Source organism: Hirundo rustica, chromosome 1, assembly GCF_015227805.2.
Source record: "Hirundo rustica isolate bHirRus1 chromosome 1, bHirRus1.pri.v3, whole genome shotgun sequence".
In the NCBI taxonomy this organism is placed as follows: Eukaryota; Metazoa; Chordata; class Aves; order Passeriformes; family Hirundinidae; genus Hirundo; species Hirundo rustica.
In genome coordinates this window covers 66,366,757-66,387,590 of record NC_053450.1, presented here as the reverse complement: position 1 = coordinate 66,387,590, position 20,834 = coordinate 66,366,757, and positions in this window count along the sequence as shown.

The following is a 20,834-nucleotide window of genomic DNA, read 5'->3' as shown; positions in this document are numbered from 1 at the left end:
GAATGCAGCTTTAAATACCAGCCCATTACTACTATCAAAGTTTTTCCTTCTAAACTTCCAGCTCCTTTAGGTAAATGAGGAAATCCCATCAGTCTGAAAGGACCACAGGAATGAAGTCAGCCTGCTAAGCTGCTGCAGAAATCTCAAGGGCTCGAGGGACAAAAGGTTGGGAGGAAGTGATGCGCTTTCCTACTCTCTGTGAGGGTGATGCAATGGATGTTGTTATCCAGTGCTATTTTTTTATATTTTTTTTCCCTAGCTTCAGCTCAAGGGATCAACAAACACACCTGAAGGCAAGCAGGGATGTGTTTAAACAAAGGACATGTGAACAGATTCAAACCTCAGACTTAAAACAGGCAAACAAAATGACTCAATAAGGGGGAAAGGAGGCAGTTGTAGTAATTGCGAGGTCAAAACCATGCAGAATAATGAATTCAGCAATAAACTGCTGCCAGCGCACACAGATTTCCATTTAAGTCTGTGGGCTGTTCCACTCCCAAGTCCTGCCTGTTGAGGAGGGCACAATCAGGTAGAACATTTTTTTAAGGATTAAGTTCTCTTTCCAACTTGTCTTCTCTCCATATTTGGTTATGTTGTGGTGTGAGTGTTTGGCTGACTGACTGGTGAGCCAAGAGGGCTGATGCCAGCATTTGTTTCTGCTGTACACTCCCACTTGCAGCAGTTCCCCTCACAGTTCCACTGACTGGCTTCATTACTTGTAGCTCTGTTTTCTTTGGGGTTTTTTTGGGTTTTTTTTGCTGTTGTGAGTCATACTACTCCTCTATGGATGAAATAAATTCAGATGGAAACCCTGAAAGCTCCACGTTAAAATCAAAATTTCATGCTCTAGAGGTAAAGATTGTTCTCGTTGAAAAAAGGAGAGAGATGTAGATATTCATGTATCAGCCCTGAAATTCTTTATAATGACAGATAAGTGCAATGCATAATAAATTCTCTTTTAATGCTCCTACACTAAACAGAAATGGAAGGACTGTATTTGTTGTTTCCATTCAAAATGTATTGATAGAGAGCACTGCGTCTACCAGTGGTTGTGCTTGGATCCCTTTCCGCAGTTAAGCTTTGCGGATCGCCTTAAAACAAAGGAGTCAAGAAGCCAAATCAGTGCAACTCAAAAAGGGAAGATAACTGGATAAAAGAAGGCATGGATAGATCCCTGGGTTGCGGAAACCTTAGTTAAGTGCCTCCCTCAGAGCCCATTTGCAGCTGATCCCATCTCTTAGAGCATCACAGTGTACACCAGGCAAAAGAAACCTCCTTGAGCAGTACCGAGTTAGGTGGAAGCAAAGCTGGGTAAACCCCCTGGTTGGACATGTTCCTCTAGTTGTTTATAATTTTAAGTGATTGTCTGGAATTTAATTTATTTTTCAACTACAATTAGCATAAACTTCCTCACCATTAGTTTTGAAACTTATTTTTGTCATGAACGAAAAAAGCAAAGAGGTATAATAACAAGAGGAAGAGGATAGTCTTCCCTATTAGTCAGTGCATGTAGCCAGATTCTTTTAGAAAACAGTAATTAAGAATAAATAGAGTAGATCATTGAATGTCCTGAGATGGCACCAACAAAGATCACTGAAGTCCATTTCCTGGCCCTATGCAGGACATCTCCAAGAATCACACCATTTGCCTGAGAGCAGTGTCCAAATACTTTTTGGACTCTCTCAGGGTTGGTGCTGTCACCTCTCCCGTGGGGAGCCTGTTCCAGTGTCCAACCACCCTCTGAGTGAAGAACATTTTACTAATATCCAATCTAAACCTCCCCAGACAGAACTTCAGACCATTCCCTTGGTCTTGTCACTGGTCACCACAGAGATCAGTACCTGCTTTTCCTCTTCACCTTGTGAGGATATTGAAGACATGTAATGAGGTCTTCCCTCAGTCTCTTCTCCAGGCTGAACAGCCAAGTGACCTCAGCCGCTCCTCTTCTGACTTCCCCTCAAGGCCCTTCACCATGTTTGTTGCCCTCCTCTGGATGCTAATTGTTTAATGTCGTTCTTGTACTGTGACAAGCTGCTGCCACATTGCAACCCCTCTCTCTGCTGAGCTATTATTTCCCAGGAAAAAGTGGCAGAAAACTAGCTTGTTCATCCAGATTTGTGGTAAATAGCCAAGGAAGCTCATCTTTGCTCCTGTTTATTTGTTCTCTTGCAAAATTTCACACAATATTCAAGGTGAAGCCACCCCAGTGCAGAGCAGAGCAGGACAATCCCGTCCCTTGCCCAGCTGGCGATGCTGTGCCTGATGCCCCCCAGGACATGCCTGGCCCTCCTGGCTGCCAGGGCACTGCTGGCTCGTGTTCAACTTGCCATTGACCAGGACCCCCAGGTCCTTTTCTGTGGCGCTTCTCTCCAGAATCTCATTTCTGAGTTTGTATGTTTGTCCCATTCTGAGTGCAGAATCCAGCACTTGTTTTGTTAAACCACACATGGTTGGTAGATAATTCCAATCTTTTCTGGAAATGATTGGCAGAAACTGGAGGACACAGTGGGGTTATTTAATGTACAGGAGATTCCAATGATTTTGTACATCAACTGAAAGAAGGGGATTATTCCAAGTGGAGGGGAAAAATGCAACCACAAACATTCATTAAAAAAATTCATAAAACTGATCATTTAGAGTGTAGGAGTTTGCTCAGAGTTATCTGGAGGGTTTAATTACCCTGCATTTCTTGGATGAGTAAGCTTCTTGACTCCTTTTCAATGTGCTGACCAGAGGACATATGTAAGCTTCACTGTATTTAGTAAATACCTTAGGGTAGACGAATTCCGAGTGACATCCACATGGTTTCATGCAGCAAAATGGTGACATGTCACCACCACCATGTTATCATCACACAAATTGTTAACACGGTCACATTATTCACTAGTGAGTGTGACACCTTAATGACACGGAGTGACATTTTGCTTCTTTTCCACCCCTACAAGTCTCAGAAGTGTGGCTCCTTCCTAACCGAGTTTTAAGTCCCATCATTTCTTTTGCGTTGACACACAAGCATGACTCTTGCACACACACTACAAAGCAAGAAGTGCCTACTAACTGTATCTCCAAATTTTACGAAGGCCTAACACAGAAGGAGCTGGACACCAAAGATCCTGAACTGATCTGCCCTGCAGAGGAAATCTAAATTTGGGCAACCTCTGGATTCAAAGATTTAACCCCTGCCATGTTCAACAGTTGAGGTGAATTTGAAGCTCCAGATGGATTAAGCTTTATGCTTAAGGAAGAAGCTAGAAATACTCCTGTAAAATTCTGTCTGGGATAGGGTGTCAGATGTGTCCATGCAGACCAGAAAATATATCCTCTATTTAACCATCTCACTAAGAATTATACAAACTGGGGGTGCAGATCAAAAGTCAGTTAAGTGCTCAATTAGGTGTTTGTCATCCTTAGATGAAAGGAAGTGACATGTTTGGTACACATTAGCTTAGAGAACAATGGCAAGAAACTGTTTTTAACGCTGAATAGGACCAGTATTTCGAGAATATTTGTTTTAGAGGTGTGCTAGATGAATTTAATCAGTCTTCTCTTATGCTCATTACATATAGGTGATGATTCATCTTCACTTAGGGATCCAGATTTCTCACATATATATGCGATATGTTCCTTATCTTAGCACTTTGAAGTAATGTATCCATTGATGTCTTTGTAGCTATGCACAGACATACAATTTTAAGAATTCTTTTATATTTTCAAATGCTCTCTGCACTAGGGGATCACATCTTACACATTATCCATTCAGCTACTGATTTCTTTGGTGTTTGTGCTTTGCTTGCTGGGGATCAGGAGATTCAACCAAAGATATAAATAAAAAAGAACACAATCTAGGCTTAACTTTCTTTTATTCATTCAGGTAGCTTAGATGTAAAATTTGTACAGTAGATGAGCTTGTTAGGCAAAGTAAAAGGAGTGTTTAGAAAAGATTATTTTAATACTTGATTAACTTCCAAAAGGTGAAATACTTGTTCACATAGCTATTAAATTTAACTTTACTAACAAAATAATTTCTGTTCAGTTTCTTGAAATTATCATGCTGGTTTTATGGTAACTTCTGAAGGAATTAAGAAAAGTTAAAGCTTTATATTTTACACTATATATTTTAGGTATATACACACTTCTAATATTATGTTTCAGCTTACCAAAAACATACCATACTTTTGCAGCTTTTAAAAGGAGGTCTGTGATAAAGACACATATACTTCTCAGTATTTCCTCTGTTAATTGCCCTGATCTTATGAATCTACATGGATGCCATGACTAAAAATCTTACTGTTCTTTATGTAGTCACACACTCCAGCACAGAGAGTGAAGGCATTATCTAGTGGGTCTTACAACCATTTTCTAAAAAATTGTGTGAACTCTAAATACTAGGAGCTGATAGAATGCCCTTACAGCAGAAGACATTAACATTACCTGGAAAACAGATCAAACTTGTTTATTATCCACACAAGGATGCCTCTCTGTCTATGGAGAAAGTGTCTCCAAAAGAAAGCACAAATATAACACCAAAGAGTTTGAAATGCATTGTCTTATGGTGCTTTCTTATAATGTGTTACTCCTTTTGAACTGTACAACTTTTAAGCCATAAATTCTAACCAAAATAACTGATAACACAAGTTAGTCCATAAGCTGGTGGAAGTGTTTCATTACTCTTTCTTTAAAAAATCTCAGTGCCTTGTTCTTACACTGAGAGTGTTGATTTTCTGTTATTTGTGGTGATTTATTATTTGGGGGGTTTATTATTTTTTAATTACTGTATTTCTTAAGTAATTTGTGGTTTGCAATCTGATCTTTTTTGATATGCCCCTTAGGACCAGGTACAGTTTGTAATTCAGTAAGTGTGAAAAACAGAAGTGAAATGATGGTCCACTGGTAACTGAGTAAACAAAGGAGAGAAGTTAATTAATAGGAAACTGATCCTATTCTTATTAAGCATATATTTTATGCCTTGAGAAAAAAGAATCTTTTTCTGTGTTTGTTGTTAGATGTAAAAATAATAGATAATACAGCTGATACCCTGAGCAAAGATCCACTAACCAAAAATCCCAATCCTTTTGCAGGACTTTTTGGGTACCTTATTTCATCAGACAGTGGTACCTCAGCATATAATGTCTTTCATCAGCCAGTGACGTAAGCAGATGGGACTTCTTGCTGTGAATCAGCTCCATATTCATGAAACATCTTCATTAGCATTTTAGTCCAGGTGAGGAGGGTGTGCTGAAGTGACTCTCAGTTCCTGTACTTAGCTTTGGCCTAGGAGAGCATCAATTGGATCAAACTCCAGCCACAAAAGAAGCATTCACTCCTTGGAGTAAAACAATCCCTGTGACAGGGATTTTGGGCATGTTCTATAGAGCCCCTCCTGTTGCTCTGCACCGATTGCTAATGTAGACACAGCCTCAGAGTGCTCAGTGTTGCTACTTCAGTAAAATATTGGAGGGCATTTTGGTCACCAAATCACATCACCTCTGACAGTGCATGTCTTTAAAACAAAAGGTCTTGGGGGGCACAGACTATATTAATGGAGGGAAGGGTTGGCAGGATAATTAAAATAATGCAGTACTGTAGAACTGACTGTGGTGTGGAGGCTGGGGCCTTTTTGATTGCCTTGGTTCCAACTGCTAACAGGATTTGGGATTTTTTTTATCCATTTAGCTAAGAATTAGAGTATTTTATCAAAAAAATATTTTTAAATTATTATTCGGTTTCCAAATGAGAATATATTATCTCAAAACAAAACAAAAACCCAAAGCAAAACAAACAAAACAACCAACCAATTAATGAACTAAAACAATTTATCATCTAAATCCATGAACAAACGTCCACAATTTTGAAATACCAGAGTTTCTTATAGGTCTAGATTTCATTTTCAAGGAAGTTTTTGCTTAAACTATTTCTGAATGGGCACAACTATATCAGATATGGCCAAGCACATGTTTCAGAACAAAACCATGTACTCCAATTCCTTTCAGAAGCTGCTGCCACATTCAACCCCTCTCTCTGCTGAGCTATTATTTCCCAGGAAAAGGTGGCAGAAAACTAGCTTGTTCATCCAGATTTGTGGCAAATACCCAAGGAAGCTCATCTTTGCTCCTGTTAATTTGTTCTCTTGCAAAAAACTCTACAGTGCTCTGCATTCATGAAGTTTTGTGCATTTGCAGAGTCAAAAGAAAACAGATTTGTTTCTAGCGGTGCAGGCTCTGCCCCTTCCAAGGAAGAACATTTCTGAGCAGGGAGACCAGCAAATATTCCCTTATTTTCCTCACCTCATGCCCTGCCACCACCCACAACATCTGGAATCCTCCCAAGGTCAAAAATGACAGTTGTTTCTCTTGTTAATCTGAAAGATATGGCATTAAAAACATTAACATGATGGTGTGTGAATCTTGGTGAGCATGGAGCTCACTTGCCCTGCCAAGGCAGTGGAAAGATTTATAGTTTCTAATTTATTTGAGTTGTACCACTTTTATTGTGGTAAAAATTTTATCGCTTTTTAAAATCCTGCTACCGCTGTTCCCAGACAGGAATAAGTGGATGCTACAATATGGTTTTTTAGGATAGCCACATAACTGTGTACACCATCAACTTTGTGCTTCTGCAACAGGTTTTGGACTTTCTGGTAGAGCATCTAAGCTCAGGAATCTCAGCTTTGCATGTGACCCCAGTTATGGTCATTTGTCTGCAGGCATTTTGGTTTTATTGGGCACTGTCTTATCTCACTTTCTCTGCAACTCCTCTCTCGTCACCCCGCAGGAAGGTTAACACTTCCAGTAGAACAAAACCCTCCTGTGATTTCAGCTGGGAAGATTTCAGCTTCAAGGAAGCAAGGACCAGAGGGGGGAAAGATAATCAGGATTAGGGCAGTGATGCTCAGCTGGAATGGTTCAGGTGAAGGCAACCCAAGAGAAACCAGAGAATGTTTTTTGTCATCGTGCCATGAGCAGCAGCTGACAGCTGAGGCTTGATACTGTGAGCTACCATACATTGAGAGGCAGTGGGATGATTTGAGGCCATAAAGGGCCTGACTCAGCCTCCTGGGCAACAGGGGTGGAAGTGCTGGGGCTGACCTGCTGTGGCCATTTGGGTAACCCAAAGGCAATAACCTCATTTGAGTAATTCCAAGGTTTTCAACAGTTTCTTAATCTGTGGGTAGCCACCCTACTGTGTCATGCTTTTTAGGAAGCAAGAGGCATCCTCTCCAGGAATGGCCAGTTTCCTATTCTCCTGGGTCAGTTTCAGGAGCTCCCTTTCCTGCCTTTGCTGGGGCATGGAGATAAAAAAGAATTATATGTGTGTGTGTGTATATATATATATGTCTAAAGTTGCAGTTTATAGTGGAGATAAAGGAAAAGGTCGATACATTAGCAAAAAATTAAAGAACTCCTTGAAAGTCATATTAAGACATGGTTCCTGACTCCAACTTCAATTAGTGAATGGACTCTCAGATTGCTTCGGAATTCTGCCCATGTCTAAGAGCTTTCTCTTAACCCTTGGCTTGACTTTTTTTCAAAAATCAGGTTGCAAACAAAATCAGTTTGCCAACTCTGTGAGCAAAGCACAAGTTACTTTAACTCTTGCTAAAGAGCAGCCAATCACAGTGCCCTGTGACTCAGTTATTCATGAACTCATCTAATTTTCCTGTGAAAACTATAAAGAAACTTTCAAATTGTTTGTACATAAATGATTTTTGATCAACTCAGCTCTGTTTCTGGAATGAGCTTTCATGAATACATTAGCATTCAGTCCTTCTCATATTTTTCATTCTGTCTGAGTTTAAGGGAAATATGTGTCATTTGTAAATTGGTTTATTATAGCTTTGTGTTGAGCTCATATGGGGAACACACTGCTCTAAATTAGATTCCTTCATTATTTTAAATTGTAGCCCTAACAGAGGAGCTAAATACACAATTATATACTCATAATAACACGACTCTGGCCAAAGGGCAGTGGGGAGGTGTAAGATGCTGAGTGAGCCAACTGGTCAAGCAACAACAGAAATCCTTTGTATATCCAGTCATTTCCCCCAGGGCTTCCTTGAAAACCAGAGAGTACTGTTTACATTAGAAAACCTTCTCACAGAGGAAGCCCAGGCTGGTTATGAGCACTGGCTAGCTTTATGTGGGGGTTTCTCCCTCCCTTCACTGCTCTGGTGATACCTGGCAGCCCTGGCTTGGCTCGGAATGTTGGACTGGCCTTTAGATGCCAGCTCCTGTCCATAATGCCCACCTATCCCTGTGTACAGGAATATACCTGACTCTGACAGTGCATTACTGATGGATTTCCATCACAGTATTATGCTGGGTCTCTGGGCCTTTGGTTAAAATTTATGACATTTTTAATGAGATCTGGGATGCTTCTGCTCTGGAGAGCTGGAAGCTGAGTTCAAGCAGACAAAAGCACTCGATACTTACTAGGCACCCTGAAGGATGGGTCCTGCTTGGAGAAGTCTCATGAAGTGAGAGTTAATCACTCAAAGAAAAAGAGGAAAGATAGCAACAAGATGTAGGTCGTGCTCTGGAAGAGCAGATTAGGGATGGATCATTTGCAAATGCCATCCGGCTGGCAGTCAGTCTCGCCCTCCCGGTAATGAAATATGCTCAGCATTTGCTAGCAGTATGAACACAGTTTAAGATTATGTATAGGCTGGACTTCCAAAGCATGACTTTTCCAAAAGCACAGAATTTTTTAGCTTGTCTTCATCATACATTTAGAAGCATGATCCGCAGCTATCAATATATACTGCAGTGCAGGATAGGATTAGATGTCCACCACATTTGTTACTGAGATAGGTAAAGAAATTCTTTATTCCAAAGCTCCATTTCATCAGTATTACGAGACGTTTCTGATTTGTGAGGAGTCTCATAAGATACCTCTACACATGCTTCTATAGAATGTTCTTAAAATATGTAGCATCAAAAAAGCTGATGAACCCAACTCATGAGGTATTGCAAACCTCCACCTTAATGTGCATTTAATGAGGGAAACAGTAGAACACAAGATCAGCTTTAACTCATGCTGTGCCAAAACTACTTCTCAGTTAGAGCAATGCAAAGGAGATGAAAACAAGAGTCCAAACTCTAACAGACACTTTGCTCACTGTAAGTAGAAGGAGATTGCAATTTGCCCTTCTAATTTGTTCCTCCCTCTTCCTATTCTGACTGAACAACTTACCTGTGTGAGTGCTTCTGCACCCCACAAAAGGATAATACAGCCTCCATGCACTGAGCTCTGTGTGAGAGAGCCTGTTCTCTGGGTCTGCTCCAGCCCCAGGGCATAGCCTGAAACTAAGGATATAGGAGTGTGTTTAATTTGCATGACCTACTCCTTTGCAACCAGATAACCGGGCCAAAAGTAATTTCCTCGGGGTCTTTCCATTGATTCTTACTTGAAGGTGCTGTACAAATACAATACAAGATATATAAATATTCAAGCACCATCCACAGATCCATTTCTGAATAGCATGAAGAAGGGAGGAAGTAAAAGTGCCTAAAAAGTCAGGGCATGGATGATTGATTGCATGTGTATTCAAAGCATCAGTATCCAAAGAATAGGAAGGAAGAGGAGACCTTAAGCTTGAGTAAAGCTCTGCTGCAATACACAGTAACCACATCATATTTCACATTAAAATCCATGAGGAAACATATCCTCTCAATTTCCCTAGCTGGCACATTGTCAGAGGCCACTGCGTCCTTCCCAGCTTCTTCTACATAAGAATCTGTAGCATCACCATTTTTCTCAGCAGTTACAGACCCTTACCTGGTAAAGATTTTCCAACGTTTATCTGGGATGCTGTGGGACACTCTGAATAAGAAGGTCTACATGCACCTACCTGTCAGCCAGGGGCATCTTTTGAGTGGGGTGAAAGGAACGCCTGCAGTGGGAAAGCCAGCAGTTCAGGTGCTGGTTGTTCCTCCCTGCCACGAGGCAGGACCAAGGCCATGCTGTGCAAGAGCACATTTCAGGAACTTTGGTCCCAGAGCACTTTTCCTCTTATTCCGGGAGAAGGGGTCAGCACTCATTTGTCAGCCGAACTGAGCTGCTGAGAGCCAAAGGGCAGGGATTCCCACCACCCCAGTCAGTTCAAAGGGATATGCTAAATATATGCAAAGGTCATGAAATCAGATGCAATAGGGAAAGGGAAAGCTGATTATCTGTGGACCTTCTGAAGGCTGCATCCTGCCGTTGCCTCAGGGAGGAAGAAGAAGGCTCCTTGGGACATCATGTGCACTGGGTTGTGCTTGCTGTGTGTGTCCTTGCTTCAAAGCAGAGCCAGTTCACCTTTTTTTCCTGTCCTTCAGCAGTAAAATTAGGGGTAAAATCAAGAGAATAGAAAGGGTGTTGGCTCAGATCAGGACAGATCAAGTTGTCAGAGCTTTCTTGTTAATATAAGGGGAAATAATTGTGGTGGACAATACAAGAATTCCGTCATGTTTATGGATAGCAGTGGCCAAGATTATATTGCCATGCATTTTATGCGCTGGCATGTAAGGACATGGCACATTCTCCTGTTCATTATCAGTCAAAACTTTGATTCAATAAAAGATGAAAGAATTACATGAATCCACTTCCCCTGCTGTTTTGGAGGACAGTTGATGTCTGATCACAAAGTGCTCAGAGGTGCGTGGTGACCCGAAGCAGAGGAAATGGAGAAAACAGGTCTCCTGGTGCCCTGACTGGAATAGTTATGCAAGAGCCAGGTGCACACCAGCCATTATCTAGGGCAGGCACTGTCCCCAGGGAAGGGAAAGGCAGGCAGCTCGAGGCAAGAAGGAGAGGTGTTGTCAGGGACAGGAGCAAGCGTGCAATGCAACGTGGCAGCAGAAGGCAGCGACCAAGGAGGCTTCTCTCATCAGGGAGGAGAGATGAGTAACTCTGCCCAGGTGACTCAGCTGAGAAGTGACCAGCAAAACTGCACAGAGCTCTGGGTACCCCTCTTCTAGGAAGCAAAGCCTGCTTTCTAATTTCTGTCAAATCCCAGACCAGAGGGAGGTCAAGTGGTGCCAGCAGTATTTTCTGGGCTGGGAAGACTGGCTTGTCCAAGCTTGGAAAACTGACTTGAAGAAAATTAGGAGAGCTTGGGTAAGCTACAGGCAATTTCTGTGACAAGATTATTGGAAGGGTGGAGGTGAAAAAGGAAGACAAATCATCTAAGGCAAAGCAAGCACTATGGCTGGATCATTATATACTTATATACAGCACTTAAAGAGTGATCATATAAAGATCAGAGTGTTTTATAAAACATATAAAAATCCATTGTCTGAGACCCTTATGAGGCATAATTGGATGTATGACTGAAGAAATGAAAGGCAAGAAAATGGAGATTGAGGGATATAATAATAAGTAATGCACTGAAAAAAAAAAAAAAAAAACCAAAAAACCAGGATAAACGTAAATTGAAATTAAAATTCAAATAGATCATTAGGGCCATTGCAAAATCATCCAAGAAAACTGATTATTCCATTTATCACACCTGAGCAAAATGTCATGTATAGTATCACTTGCAAAATGCATTAAAGGATTTCTCCCTAGAGGAATTCACAAACAGTTTCACACAGGAGTAGGAACAGAGATGGCGTCTCAGCAAGGGGAATGCAGAAACAATGCAAACAGCAGAGCACTGGACACAAGCATTGGCCTCTATGGACATTGTCTCATTTGTCCAAAAAAAATGCAGAACAACAAAGGTCATATAAAGATCTGTTACACCAGTGATATACCAACTGGGATTTTCATAAATACCAGGAGTGTTTTTGGAAGCTCTTTCTGTTGTGTCAAGTGTAAGGGCTGGGCCTGTATGCAAATTTCCAGAGCGATATGGGTTTGATTTTTTGTCATCTTGCTTCCCAGTTAATCATATGGTATACCATGAGGTATGTAATACGATTCTGTGTCCCAACACTACCACCTCACTTAATTTATAGCTGTTCAAAAGACAACTTAGGATGCAAAATAGCTGTTCATTAGCACCATTTTTCTCTAGTTTTGAAATATTGGATGCACACAAGACCATCTTACAGGAATTTTATGCCAGGAAGTCTGCTGGTATAATTCCTAATTACACAAGCCTTAGATTGGGATCAGCTCTCAGGGAAATTTTATTGATTTCCTCATTCTATTTCTGGTTTCTTACACTCATTCCTCACCGAATTAGCAGCAGTGAAAGTAATGATCAGTGTTATTGCCTAGAAAAGTTGGGGCAGAGAGAGAGAGACTTCCCTCACGTTCAGCACAACAAAATGCATCTGGGACTAAACTGATCCACATCTTCATTGCTAGATAAATAACAATGTTTGCAACATAAGCCATCTTTCAAAAAAATTTCATTGTTCTCCTATACAAATCATATTCCACAAGTAAACATATTTCTCAAGAACCTGGTGCATCATTCACAATTTTGTTTTCCTACAGAAACTTGTTTAGGACCCCAGGAGCTGATATTCCAAAACTGACGGAATGGTCTGAGTAGTGTAGAAAGTTTTTTGCAGTGTGGCAGAGCCTGAACATACTCACTTTTGAAACAGATAAGATAAATAGAACAGATAAAGCTTGCCATCTAGAGGAACTCTACAGAAATCCACTTTTCCTTCTACTGAACCTGTTCTTGCAGTTATTCATTTGAGTGTGAGCAAGTGACACATTTTAGTATTGATAACTCACCAGCTACCGAAGAGATTGGAACCAGATGATAGAGAGACCTGATGCCAACTTGTCCTTTTTGCCATCCAATTTCTCCCTCCTTTTGCTCCCAGATCCCTGCTCCATCTTGCTCCCACAACTACTCCATGGTGAGATTCTCTTCCTACTGATTTCTGTGTAATAGTGAGAAGGAACAGCAAAGGAGTGAGTTTGTGCCCTGTTATTTCGCTGAGGTGGAGTCTGGAGGATAGGTGAAGGAAATGCCTCAAGAGACTGAAATATCAGTTCAGGACATCATTCTCTGCTCACTACAGAAAGACAGTCTTTAGACCATGAAGAAGATCACAGGGACAGAAAAGGATCCAGGGCACAAGCTATTGGAGCTGCCTGAAGAATGCAGGTGATAAGGCAGGGGTAGGATGGTACAGCTTTGTCCTGCTAAAATCTCAGAGGTGCACTCCAGTCCCTGGGCAGGAGGTGCCTCTTGGTGGGAGCCCCGGAGCAGCCACATATGACTTGCATGGTAAAGCTGACGGGATTTCCAACCCTGTGTGTGGATTGGAGCCGAAGGAATGTGACCATGGTAGGCAGGCATGAATGCATCCAGGCAGCAAGGCCAAGGAAAATCCGGTCTCCTCCTCTTGAGGTGCAAGTAAGCTGCCCTGGCTGTGTGCAATCCAGTTGAGGCTGCTGTGCCACTCACCCTGGCCAAACACACAAAGTGACTCCCAGCTACTTTCTCTTGCATAAGAGTGTGTTACGTAAGCAGCAGTGGTGGTGCAATTATTTGTCTGGATACAGCACTGGGCACAAGGTCAGTGACACTGTTTGTTAAACTGCCTCAATTTCAGACCTTAGCTTCTGCCTCGAGTGCAGATGCTTCAAAGAGATTTTGAGAAGAATGAGTACCACTCTCATTTCACTGGATGGAAAGTAATACATCCTTCCAGCTTCAGGCCTAGCAAAAACTATAAACAGAGCTTCTCATGAATTTCCATTACATTTGGGAGAACTTCATATAATTAAGCAAATAGCCCTGCCCTGTTTCTCTTGAAATCAAAAGGAGTTCTGTGGTTTGCAGGAATTAAAAATAGAGAGGTGTTCACTGTGCTTTTGCCTTTTCACGGTCACAGTGATATCAGAAGAGTCACGTCAATGGAAGCCAGTGAGATGTTGCCAATTTACACCAGGAGCGGACGCAGCAGATCGTGAGCTGTCATCTCTCAGGCTAATTATGAGCTCATCAGTTCAAGGATTATTCTGAGTTCACTTTAAGGGATCAGTGTGGTTAATCCTCCAAACCCAATTTTTAGCCTTACAATGACATACCTCAGTGCCTATGTTTAACTTCTGAACTACCACTCCTTTGGGCTGGGAAACTGATAACAATTAGATGAGTTGTCCCCAAATCAGTGCTGGCCTCATATTTCACCCACCCTTCTGTACCCTATTGTTTAATCATACCTCACTCCTGTTAATGAGACTCATTTATCTTTCTCTCAAGTTTCATACTGTTTCCTGCTTTACTGACTTTTGTGATGAAAGCAACAGAAACGCTGCTAAGTGATGCCTTTCAGGTGACATTAGCCCTTGCAAGAACAGTGGTGGTAAACATCTGTCTGATAAGGATTTCCCTTTTTATATTCCATTTTAGAAATTTAAAAATAGCTAGATTTCTGCTGATAAGGGATGAGCAATACACATGAGAAATGAGAAATTACAAGGACAAGGGAGCATGGTAACAGAAGTCTCTCAGATCTCTGGTGGCATAGTGGTGATTATAAGACCAAGTTAAGCAGACTGACAAAACCCTTTCATCAAGAGCTGCCCTTTGCACATTAAGTTACATGAACATAAGTCTGTGAACACAGTGTCTGTAATAGTCTGTGTGCGCTGTCAGACTGCATCAGCCCAGGGACAAGAGTCTCCAAAGTTCAGCTGTTAGCTTTGTCTTTGGCCCACATCAGTTACCTGGCAGAAAGTAAAACTCAGGGAGAAAAGCAGGAACTGACTGACTGAGGCATTCACGCTTGCGTAGAAGCAGACTGACTGCTTTGGTCCTTAATCAAAATAGTTACTGCTGCTTTCTGTGCCAAATGGAGAATGATCCTGATTGTCACACAGAGCTGTGTGTTTTCAAGAGCCCTACGTTCAGGCCTTGAGGGCACTGATATGCCACAATTGTCCTGGGTAGTCTGCCAGAACCCCCCTCTATCCCTGCTCAGCCCCAGAGACCTATCTCAGCTCCATCTGGGCACTCTGTTCAGCACTGCCCTCTGCTGCAACAGGCTGGGGATGAAGAATGCTGGACTTAGGGGACCCTTTTTGATCCTTTTGCCACCTGCCAGGTGATGCACAGCTATATTTGGGGCTGGCCTAGGGCTGAGGGAAATATTTGATAACCTCTCAAGGACTCTTCTCCCTCCATTTTGCTGCTCTTCTCTAATACACAAAGAGATCAATTGCACATCACCGCAAATATTGAATTCTTGGGAATCTTCCAAGAGACCTGCTGGAAAAGCCCAGCTTTGTACAACTCCTCTGTAGTTCAGCTAGACAACATGCATATGAGGATATCCCATCAAAGGGAAGAAGAGCCTACAAAAGCAAGAAATGTTGACTGACTTACTAACAACCTCTGCCTGGTAATAAAAGACTTGGCTGCAAGGACTTTCAAATTCACAAATCTCAGCTGCTATGCTTGCAATAGTAGCCTAATACAACAGGAAAAAAAATTAAAAGTACAAAAATGGGGAATTATTTTGAGCTTTGCCACCTCAGCAGACAATTTTGTTTCTAACATCTTCTCAATGTCTTTGCAGTACAAACAGCCTACTGATCCTGGTTCAACATCACCTTGGAATTCATGTAGGTTATTTATCACCTAAGCATGGGGATTTCAGAATGATACTCGAGGGAGGATTCTCTGCTCCCATGCGATTATAGTTTTTATCCCTGTGTTGCACTGGGACAAATAAGCATGCCAGGTGCCGGGGAAAGAAAAATGAGGCTGCTCAGCAGTTCAGGCCTTATTTTGTTCCCATGATTGCCTGAAAATCTCATTAACCTATTCTGCCTGATTCACACTTTTTGCACTGTACATGCTAAAGAGAGAAGCACAAAGAAGCACAAAGATACAGTTGTAAACAGCTGTCAACTTCCTCTTGCCTGCTGGCAGTGAAACAGCAGATTAACTGCTCTCAGATGTGGTTCATTTACTAAATTAGGAAACGGTACACCTTTGTCTAAAGTTTCAGATGTACTCGGGCTGCATGGATATTTGACTGTTGCACTGTTCAATCAACCCAATTTTTATTGAGTGTTCAGCTCATCCTTCTAGAAAATCAAATTTGTTAAGTGTTCAAAACTGGGCATGCAGAAATGGAACTGCCTCAGTTACACAGCAATATTCTGATTGCTGTGGAGATCCATTTAGAACGTATTGAGGAAAGCAAATGTGATTATTGCCAACCTAGAGAGGAAATGTGAGTTAACTCAGCAAAGAGGAGTTTAGTTCTGCTTCCGACTTCATTCAGACCAAGATTTCAACCACATTCCAGTCCTGCAAAGAATGTACTAAACATCTCCTCTCCCCCAGTCCTTGAAAATAAACCCCTAAATTTTCCTTAAGTCAAAAGGAGAATCAACCAGCAAGTCAATGGTAATAGGCTTATACCTTGAAGTCGGTGTAAGGTTTCATTTAAAACTAAATTCAGAGGCACCCTCTGAGGAGCAAAAATTAATGTATCACAGCCAAATCTCTAAACTGATAATAATGTAACTTTTTTTACCAGCTTGCCCGGGAAATGATGACTGCATGAACTGCATGGCCCTTCTCACTCATTCACCAAAAGAACAGATGAGAGAATGCTATCCAGCCCTATGGGTCAGGCAGCAATATTTGAGTTCTCTGGTTTAAATCCTCCAGCATTCAGCACAGGATATTTGAAGACACACATGATACTTCTCACTGGAGAGGAAGGTCTGAGGATTGCAGCACATGATGTATGAATGAGATGATGCTGAGGGAGTGGGTGTCTTCAGAGTGAAGAAGAGAAAGCAAAGGGCAGGGGGTACAGTTGCCTACGAACCAGGGGTAGAGATGCACAGTGAAAAAAAGATGCACAGTGAAAGGATAAAAAGCCTGTGGTTGAATTTCGGTCTAAAGAAATACTTCTTCATCAGAGGGTGGAAAAGCAAAGGAAGAGTTTGCCCAGAAACATTGTTGGAGAGACTCAAAACTCATTCGGATACAACATTGAGAGACCTGATCTAGCCCTGAAGCTTGAAGCAGTGTTTTGAGCAAGAGGACCTTCAGAAATTCCTACAAACACAATCACCCTGACACTGACAGCTCCATTACAAAGAGGCTAACAAGAAATTAATGAATGCTAGTAGCACTCGAAACAAAATTTCCTATGAATGAATCATGCAAAGCCCATCATATAAATTCCTGAAAAATTATTAGGTTGCTATTGCATGGTGATATTTTGGCTCATTAGATGAGAAAACAACTAGCTCATAATGAAAAAGGATTCACGCTGAAATACACAGCTTTCTAATCTCATGGTGTTTTCATCCAGCTTTACTTTTAGAAAGAAATGAGAAATAGCTGAAAGATAGAGGGGGGAGTTTACTTTTAAGGCAGCATTTCATCATTTTCAAATCCATTCATGAATCTGTAGCTGCATTTCCAGATGGATTGCTGGGCTCATGGCTCCTCTTGCCATAAGGGCACTGAGGGTCTTGCTCTACTTACAGGCTCTTAAGAGGCTTCATCTCCTCTGCCATTCACATTCAGACATCCTCTTCCTGCCAGCTCAGTTATTTCTTCCACAGAAAATCCAGGTTAAGAAAGGCTGAGTGTATGTCACACCAAGAGGCCAAAAATCATGATGTTTCTGAACCAGTAGGTTTTGCTATAGATAGAAAGCTTTTCAGCTTTTCATTGCAGTGTTCAGGTCAGAAGTTTCCTCTTTCTAAGAAAGAGTGCATCTCTTCATGAGGCCTTCACACATGATTTTAAGGTCTGCTTTTTCATATAAGTACATAGATTAGCAAATTTATCTCCATGCCCCCATCCAGCATGAATATCTTTGACAAGAATAAGCTGATAACATCATTATTTCAGGGATTTCTGTTCATGATCTGGTAGTTAGGGGGCTGCAATAATAGGAACTAGTAAGATGAACTGTGGTTTAGATGTTCAGAATCCCAAAAAATGCCTTTATTTGTATTAATACATTCTAGAAGGCTTAGATGGTTTTATTTAGTTTTTTTATTCACTTTTCATACTATTCTTAAATTTCTTTTTTTTTTTTTTCCTACCAAGAAAGCTGTAGAAAGTCAAAGTATGCCATTTTCATTGTTAAAAAAAATCCATTATTTTGCTGTGTTCTGGTATTTTCCATCTGATACCACTTTGCCTCTCAATCTCTACCTGTTCCTTCTGGAATAAAGCTTATCACCAGAGACTTCAGAAAAATAAGAACATCTACTTAAAGTAAATGTCCTAATTTGGACAGTTTCTGAGAGAGACGCATGCATATGTTACGAGATTTCTCTTCCAGCAAGCATTCCTTTCTAGCCGTAACTTGATGCCTACCTGTGTGCTTCTCTTCCTAAGTGCTGAATCACTCTCAATTTTCTTCTCTTTGACAAGCGTCATGGCCATTTTTCCAAATGGCTGGTTGTGTAATATCACCTTTCAGCTAACTTGTAGTCTCTCAGTTCAGAAAGCTGTGTCTTGTTCAGGCATTTTCAAAGTTCAACTCCTCTTAGTAGAAGGAACTTATAATTTAAACAAATATTTTGGCCATCGATATTTTGGGGATCACAGATGCAATCAGAAGAAATACACACAGGTTATAATGACCCTCCCAATCCAAACATTCTTATTTGAAGCAGAATGTTGATTTAATATATGTGCAGATAAATATGCTAATTGCAGTACCTGACACTCTCATTTAGATCACATATAGTGTCTTAAATACATGATTGATGGTTTGTATTGTCTTCACACTTAACAAAAGGTGCTGGTAGGAATCCACTTAGATTTTTCCCAGTGTTTCATGCAGGTCCCTGCTCCACACAGCTCTCAGTCTTGCTTAACTGATTTAACCAATTGTTTCAGATTACCCACTCAATGAAACCTCAGATTTTCTCTTCCTCAACATACTCTTCACTTTGCACATAAATAGCTCCAAATTACCATGTTGTGCCAGGGGGAAAGGCAAGGGAGACTGAATGAATACCAAGTGACTCCATGATGCCAGTAGGGGACATAAAATAGTGTAAGAATTTGACAAAGTCCTTCCCTCAGAAAAAAAACATGCACAGCTAGTTAATGAAAAGTCCTCTGAGGCTGGTAAGCTAAATTAGCAATGACTGTTGGCTTTTAATTGTTCTAAAAGTCTCTGGCCACAATAATACAGCTCCTGTACTACATCACAGGGCAGCAGTGTCAGCATTCCAACATTGTCTCTCGGCCACTGTGTTCTTTCTCACTCCCTCTCTCTGTCTTCTTTTCTAGACATTTCTGAGAAACACTGTAGCTTTTTTTTTAAGTTCTGGTTGACAGATGAAACAACTCAGACAAGAATCTTCTCTTTTCAAGTGTATTAAATCATCACATTGAGCTTTGGATAGCAAGTCAAACACAGAAAACTTACATTCTTACAATCATAGAGCCGTTTAGTCTGGAAAACAACCTTAAGATCATCGAGTCCATCTGTTAGCCCAGCACAGCCAAGTCCACCAATGAACCTTGTCCCTCAGAACTGCATCTGTATGTCTTTCGAATACCTCCAGGGATGGTGACTCAGCCACTTGCCTGGACAGCCTATTCCAATTCTTGACAACCCTTTTCATGAAGAAATTTTTCCTAATATCCAACATAAACCTCCTGTGGCACAACTTGAGACTGTTTCCTCTTATTCCTTAAAGCAGAAAAAACCCAAAAATTTGACCCAAGATAAATTTAATTTCATTTCAATATTAAAGGGTTTGCTGCGAGAAACTCTGACAGAAAACACAAAGGCTCCAAGGATAAGAAATAACTAAAGCATTTGGCTAAACCAGTGAAATTATAAACATTTAATACATGACTCACGGGAATTACATCCATGAATGATGGATACTGCAGAGGTTCTTCTCCATTTGTAGAATAGGTTCAGCAGTACAGGGCCTTCTAGTCTACTAGTTTTCTGTAGCTTCTGGAAATAATAACTCACAAACTTTTCAACAGCTTTATCTGATTTATCTATCGTAAGTACCAGGAAACAACAGACTTGATATTAGATCACTGCTGGCTTTTAAAACACAGCCTCATGGAAAATAGCCCTTTTAGAAACCAAAAGCTGATTTCACTTCTGGACTGGGAAATGGTGTCTGCATTAACAATCCTGGCCAGAGTGCTTTAAATCCAGATGGGATACTTACCTCTGAAAGCCAGCAAAAAGCATGAGAGTGGCTCAAACATGGAATATACTGGTTATCTAGGAGAAGATGATGCTGAGTTCCAGATTTGAAATGTGTTGAGAAGTTTTGGTTGCAAGTTTGGAAGAGTTTGGCTCACAAAAGAAATTTGGCTGAACACAAAAATGCACCTAGTTATATGTTATTTATGAGCCACACAAGGGAAGGGGCTTTACATTTGATATCAGTGACCTTTCAAATTTGCCATGAAACTGATGTACTAAGCAAATTCCCAGATTTCTCACATTTTATCTTGGTGTGTATATAAGAAACAACTCAGCAATTCCAAGTGGCAAATGCTACAACATGCTTTTATTTTTGTTTGTCCCCTTTCCCCGTCCTGCCTTTGCAATGATCTGTTCCCCAACAGCACAATTCTTGAATATTCCCTTGGAAGGAAGACTTCGCAGCACCAGCAGAAAAATTACTAACATTTTCTGTAACACATATTTCTGGGGTTATTAGGGAGGTTTCTGATGTACTCTGCCCATGGCAGTGATGCTCAAAGATGCCCCATCTCAAACTTGCCTAACATCTCTCCCTGTCCGTAGTCCTGTGTCCTTCATTCCTCATGAAGGAAAACTGCCTATTTTCTTTCCCACAACCTGCACCTCACCAAGTGACCAGCAAAAGCGAACTGGTTGGCATGAAAAGAAGGGAAGAGAAGCCTCTTAAATGGTGCCTTGTTTAAGAGGCACCTCTCT